The sequence below is a fragment of the Galeopterus variegatus genome, unplaced genomic scaffold (genome assembly GCF_000696425.1).
Source record: "Galeopterus variegatus unplaced genomic scaffold, G_variegatus-3.0.2 Scaffold2901, whole genome shotgun sequence".
Classification (NCBI taxonomy): Eukaryota; Metazoa; Chordata; class Mammalia; order Dermoptera; family Cynocephalidae; genus Galeopterus; species Galeopterus variegatus.
In genome coordinates this window covers 31,762-37,990 of record NW_007729012.1, presented here as the reverse complement: position 1 = coordinate 37,990, position 6,229 = coordinate 31,762, and the positions used below count along the sequence as shown (strand labels likewise).

The following is a 6,229-nucleotide window of genomic DNA, read 5'->3' as shown; positions in this document are numbered from 1 at the left end:
TTTAGAATTTTTACATCAATCAGTATAACTTAATTCATAATTTTCTCTTCTTGTGTTGTCCTAATCAAGTTTCATATGCTAATAGGTTAAAGTGAGTTCAGTAGTTTCCCGCATGTTCTGTATAGCCTGGGGAACTGTTTGCATAGGATGAGCATTATCCATTTCTTAAATATTTAATAGAATTTTCCCATAAGTGATATTAACGTAGTGCCTTTTGCAGGATAGGTCTGACTCTAACCTCAGTTCTTTTTATTGCTACTGGTATGTTTTCAATCTTTTCCTTTTGAGGACAGTACTGGTAATTTTTACTTTTATGAAAATCATTTTTTCTTGGTGTTCAACTCTATTGGCATAAAGTTATTCTCAGTGTTCTAGTATTTAAATCTCTTCTGTGTTTATAGTTATGCCTCCCTTTCCGTTCCTTTGGTTTATCATGCCTTCTTTCTTTTTATATTGATAGTATTTGTTGAAGGTTTTTCAATTTGGGGGTCTTTTAAGGATCCAGGCTTTGGGTTTATTAATCAAGTGTACTTTTTTAAAAAAAGTTAAATTTCACTTTTATCTCTGTTACTTTTGTCTTTTTTTCTTCATTTTTTCTTTTTTTAGACCAGAAAAAGTTCCAATAGAACCTTCAGCCATAGAAATGTTCTATATCTACCATTAGCTACATGTGGCTAGTGAGCGCCCGCAGTGTGGTTAGTGTGACCAAGGAACTGAATTTTTAATTTTATTCAATTTTAATTAATTTCAATTTAAATAGCCACATGTGGCTAATGACCTACTGCATTGGACAGTGCAATTCTAGATTCTTTATTTAAAAGTTTAGGTCAATGCTTAATTTTTCTTGTTTTCTAATAAAGATGTTTCACTATAAATAGTCCTTTGGGTACAAACCACAAGTTTTATGATATAGTATTTTTATTTTTCTTCAACTCTGAAGTTATATTTTTTTCCAGTTCACATTCGAAGTGTGTTATTATGTGTATGGAGAAATATGAGGGTAGTGATATCTTTGTTACTGATTTCCAGTGTCTAATTTTAATGTGGTCCATAGACATGGTTCATATGTTATGGATGCTGGGACTTCTTTGCATGTTTTGGGGTAAGTAGAGATTTGCAGCCTAGTGTATAGTCAATGTTAGTAAGGGGCCCATATGCATTTTTAAAAGTGTGTATTCTTTTTACACACATACCTAAAAGCAGAGAAAATTATAAGGACTATCCAGCTTGCCCCTGAGGCCTCTCGTCTACCTCTTCCTATGGAGATACTGGACACTTTAAACTTCAAGAAGAGTCTCCTTTTTTTGTTTTCAAGTCTAATTACGTATTCATTATCTTTGTATTTTTTCCATCTTTTTTTCTGATTATGGCCCCAAACGAGATTTCTGCCTGTGCTCATTCTACCATCTTGAAACAATTGATTTTCAGACTGTCTAGTTCAAGGACATAGCTATTCTGCCACCTCAAGTGGCCATGGCAGAGCTTGGGCCTGCTGCTGTCCCGTCCATTCTGTATTGTTGACCATTTGGCTCAGGAGGGCACAAATGATGGCAAAGCTTCTGCTTTTAAGGTGGCAGTGGGGTGGGAGGCAGTTAATGGAAAAATGAAGATCAATCACTCAAACTACCTCTGCCATCAACAAGATTATTTTTCCTTTTTTGGGGGGCGGGGGTGGCCAGTAAGGGGTTGAACCCTGGATGTTGCTGCTATCAACACCACGCTCTAACCAACTAAGCTAACTGGCCAGGCTGACTTATTTTTTATTCAACAAAAATATCAGCTACATTTTTTAAGAAAATGAACCTAGGGCATACCCATTTTGCTAAATTCTGTCAGGGTGTAATGATATCAGCTCTGAATACAGCTTACCTTGGCAGGTGGTTGCACACCCTGGACCCAGACTCATCTTCTCTGATGCTCACCTGCTGTGTGACTTTGGGCAAGCCACCCACTCTTCTGGACCTCACCTATTTGGAAAATGGGACATTAATATCCATCTCACAGTTTGTAATAAGACCTTAGAGTCCACACATTAATTGTTCTGAGCACAGCTTTAAAAATCTAGAACTTCTTTCCCTGTCTAAGACACCTCTGTATTCCCCAATGCCTAACACAGGGCCTGGCCCTAGAAGGCAGACAATAAATGTGGAGCAAGGAAATAGTGTGTAGACACTAGGTGAGCAATTTTTCCATATTGTCAAGGACCAAAAAGGTGCAAGGCATTGGAAGTGTTGGAAAGGAGGGGGGTCCAGACAGTGGAGAATTGGGTGCCTTCAGCTTGACTACTGGAGTGCCAACAGGGCTCCGCCATTAAAGGTGCCTTCAGTGGACCAAATAGCAGCGATCCATTCTGAGCACTAGAAACATCAGGGCCACTGCCTCAGCAGCCTGGAGCTCACAAGAAAGAAAGCAATAAGCGTGTGAGAAATTAGCACAAACACAGTCCACCCCTTGGAAACACTTACTTACTCTGGAGAAACATCAGCAGCCAATGTGAGATCTCTTCTTACCTCATGGACCTCTGTGGTCTGGGAACAACAAATGCAGATGTTTGTTGAATAAGTTAGTGAGCCCTCAATAGTTCACATTTCTCCTCTGCTGCTGAGGTCTGGTCTAGCTATGCCTGGCTTGAATTCCAGAAGGGAGCAAGCTGCTGCAGAGAGCCAGACTCCCTGGATTCAGAGAGAAATAATTGGGGGCAGGCGTTGTAGTAGTCAGGATTCTCCAGGAAAACAGAACCAATAGGATACACACACACATATACATATGATTTATTATAAGGCTAACATGATTACAGAGGTTGAGAAGTCCCATGATCTGCCATCTGCAAGCCGGAGACCCAGGAAAGCTGTAGTTCAAAGGACTGACAGCCAGAGAGCTGATGATGTAGATTCTATTCCAGATCTGAAGGCCTGAGAAGGAGTTCCAAGGGCAGGGAAGATTGATGTCCCAGCTCAAACAGTCAGCATAGATTTAATTCAACTTTCCTCCACCTTTTTGTTCTATTCAGGCCCTCAGTGGATTGGGTGATGCCCATACACATTGGGACAGACTTCTCCTTTATTCAGTTCCCCAATTTAAATGCTAACCTCTTCCAGAAACACCTTCACAGACACATCCAGAAATGATGTTTAATCAGATATCTGGGCATCCTGTGGCCAAGTCAAGTAGACACAAAAAATTAACCGCACGGGTTGTTGTCTCTCTGCATGTGAAAAATGGGAGGCAGAAGCTTGCCACCTGACTGTTCCTTCTTCTGGGAGAGATGGTTGCTGGATTGCATGGCCTGGGAGGAATAAAAGCTGCTGCAGAGGACAGTGAAGATGACATGAAGCAGTAGAAAATGAGCTTGGCCCAAGTGTGGCCTGGACTCAGGAGGCTGGATTCTCAGAAAGCAAAGTGGTCAGACAAGTAAGGGCTGGCCAGGGATGTGGCTACCTGGGTTCCCAGCTGGGAGTCTTGTCTGCCACTCCATGCTGCTGGGAGAATTTTCCTCTCTTGTGTCCTGATGCCTTTAGGAACTATTTTCAACTAAGCCACTGGCCATCTTAGTTAGACTATTTCAGAGCTTCAAGAAGGTCCAGAATATGGAAAAGTTAGAAAAGAAACTCCAGAACAAGAATAGAGCCATCCTGTACAACAATATCAACAGACCAGAGGGCCAGATGATGACTGTAAGGGGCTTTGTAAGTACCAGTGTTTTGAGTTTGTTCGGTGGGAAGCCATTGACAGAACTTTTCTGGTTTGTTTTTTTGTTTGGTTTCTTTTGTTTTTGTTCCACTGAGGAAGGAGAATTTAACATTGTGGAAGGCACAATGCCCAAGGTGCAGGCTATAGCAGGGGGACAGCCTGGCTCTTGACATGGGCCAGCAGACACAGAAGCAGGGAGTACAGGGCCTAGCAGATGGGTGTGTAGCCCAGGCAACTCAGATGCAGTTAAATATACATGACATGGTAACTTACGGTTCCATCTAAATGCATGGAGCCAGGGTCAGCATCTAGGAAGTGGGCCTATGGGTGGCCAGCCAGTGCTGCCCTTATCAGCTCATTCACCCATCGGTTCTTCTTCCGAAGTAGGTTGGGGTGCTGACCACTTGGAAGCAGGCACAGCACCGTGACTCAGACCTAAGGCTACTGCTGGTTCACCAGTTGCACAACGGCCTTGATGCCACCAGTTACCCATTCTGCTGTGTGCCCATGGTTGTTGATGCCCACCCAGGCCAGAACAATCTTAGGCCAGATATGTTCCAGCTCCCCATTTTCCAGCCACCACAGTACATGCTATGTGCTGTCCCCCACCAATGCCAAAGTTAAGTGTGTGCAGAGGAGAGAAGAGCTGCCACCAGATCTTGCACTGGTGCATTAGCTAGACCAAGGAGTCCCAGATGAAGACGACTTTGGGTTCCTTGTCTTTGCTGTCTGCCACGAACCAATGGTGCAGGGACATCCAGCACCCATCATCCTACACATCCTGCACTGGTGTGAGCTTGCTGGCTGGGTTCTCCTCTCTGTTCCTTTTCGTGCTGCAGCCCCAGCGGCAGCAACGTCAGCAGCCAGTGCACCCTGGCACTGGGGGAGGACAGCAGAACCTTTTTGACTGAGGCTGGAACTTGGGCTGCTGGAACCTTTTTTTGGAGACTAGATAGCTTCTGGAATCAGGGATAATGAGTGAGTTCTACTGTGCCCTATTTGGGGTGAGGCAATAAGATGATGCACATATTGGAATTACAAGACAAAGACTTTAAAACAACTATCATAATGATACTTAAGAGGCAAAGGTAAACACAATTGAATGGAAAGATTCTCATCAGAGAAATAGAAACTATTAAAAAAATTAAAATATTGTATCAGATGTAAAAAATCCACTGGACAGTTTCAATAGCAGGATAGAGGTGACAGAGAAAGAAGTTAATGAACTTAAAAATAAGTCAATAAAAATTATACTATCTGAGAACAGACAGAAGGGAAAAAAATTAAAAAGATAAACAGAGACTCAGGGACCTGTAGACAATATTAAACATCTGAATTTGTATCATTGGGGTCTCAGAAGGAGAGGAGAAAGATATTGGTGCACAAAAAAATATTTAAAGAAGTAATGGCTGAAATGTTTTAAATTGAAAAAAGATGGAAATTTACAGATCTCAAAAAATACAAAGAACCATAAATAGGATAAACTCGAAAAAAACCATCCCAGACACATAAAATTAAAAGTACCAAAAGCCAAAGATTTTTTTAAAATCCTGAAGGCAACCAGAGAAAAATGACACATTACTTATTGGAAAACAATGATTTGAATGACCTCAGAGGCCAAAAGACAATGAAACAACATCTTTAAAGTACAAAGAACTTCCAACCCAGAATTCTACATCCGGTGAAACTATCCTTCATGAATGAGGGCAAATAAAGATGCTCAGAAAATGAAAAAAGAGAATTTAAGAGAATTCACCACAAGCAGAGCAGCTTTAAAAGAAATAGAACCAGATCAGTTTCAGAAAGAAAAATTTTTTTATAAAAGAAATAACAACTGAACACAAAAGAACAGCAAGAGAGAATTTGGGGGGCGGGGATTGAAACTCCTCTGTATCTCAATTATGGGCGTGATTGCATGACTGTATGCATTTAACAAAATTCAAAAACAAAAAAAATGTGAATTTTTCTGTATATAGGTAGAATTTTAAAAGTGAACAAGAGGACTATATGGAGCCTGGGAGTAAAGGGGCAGGTGCTGGGCCAGGGCTGTGGCTGGATTCAGTATTTGGAGTGATGGTTAATGCTAAGGATCCAGAGCAGCTACAGCAGCAGCTCTGGGAAGAGGACTGCAGGCAGGCAAGAAATGGGCGGAAGGGCCTGGAAGGGCCCCGGGCCAGAAAGGCAGGGGGAACATACTGCAACAAATGGTAGACATTGTGTCCACAGGCTCCCAAACCCGATGTGTCTCAGAATCACCCAGAGAGCTCATTAGAAAGACAGGTTCCCAGTGGGCCTGCTCTTGCACTCCCCTGCTGTTGACTGGGCACCTCCTCTGAAACAGCCGAGGAGACTCCAGCACTGGCCGTGGCCCATGAAAAACCAGAGGAAGGGGTCAGATCTGAGAACAACTTTTGTATTCATGTGAAAAGGGCAGGGCAGGATGGTCCTATGTGGGGTATTCAGTGAAGAGGCAGGCAGTCCTCAGTGGAACCTATTGTGAGCGATGGATTCTGACTCCATGGGCCACATCAAAGATGCA

The 6,229-nt window shown here is 42.4% G+C and overlaps 1 pseudogene; it reads right to left on the bottom strand.

Annotated features, from left to right (window-relative positions):
- Positions 1-3,795: 3,795 nt before the first annotated feature.
- Positions 3,796-4,523, bottom strand: LOC103599285 (annotated as a pseudogene).
- Positions 4,524-6,229: the final 1,706 nt, after the last annotated feature.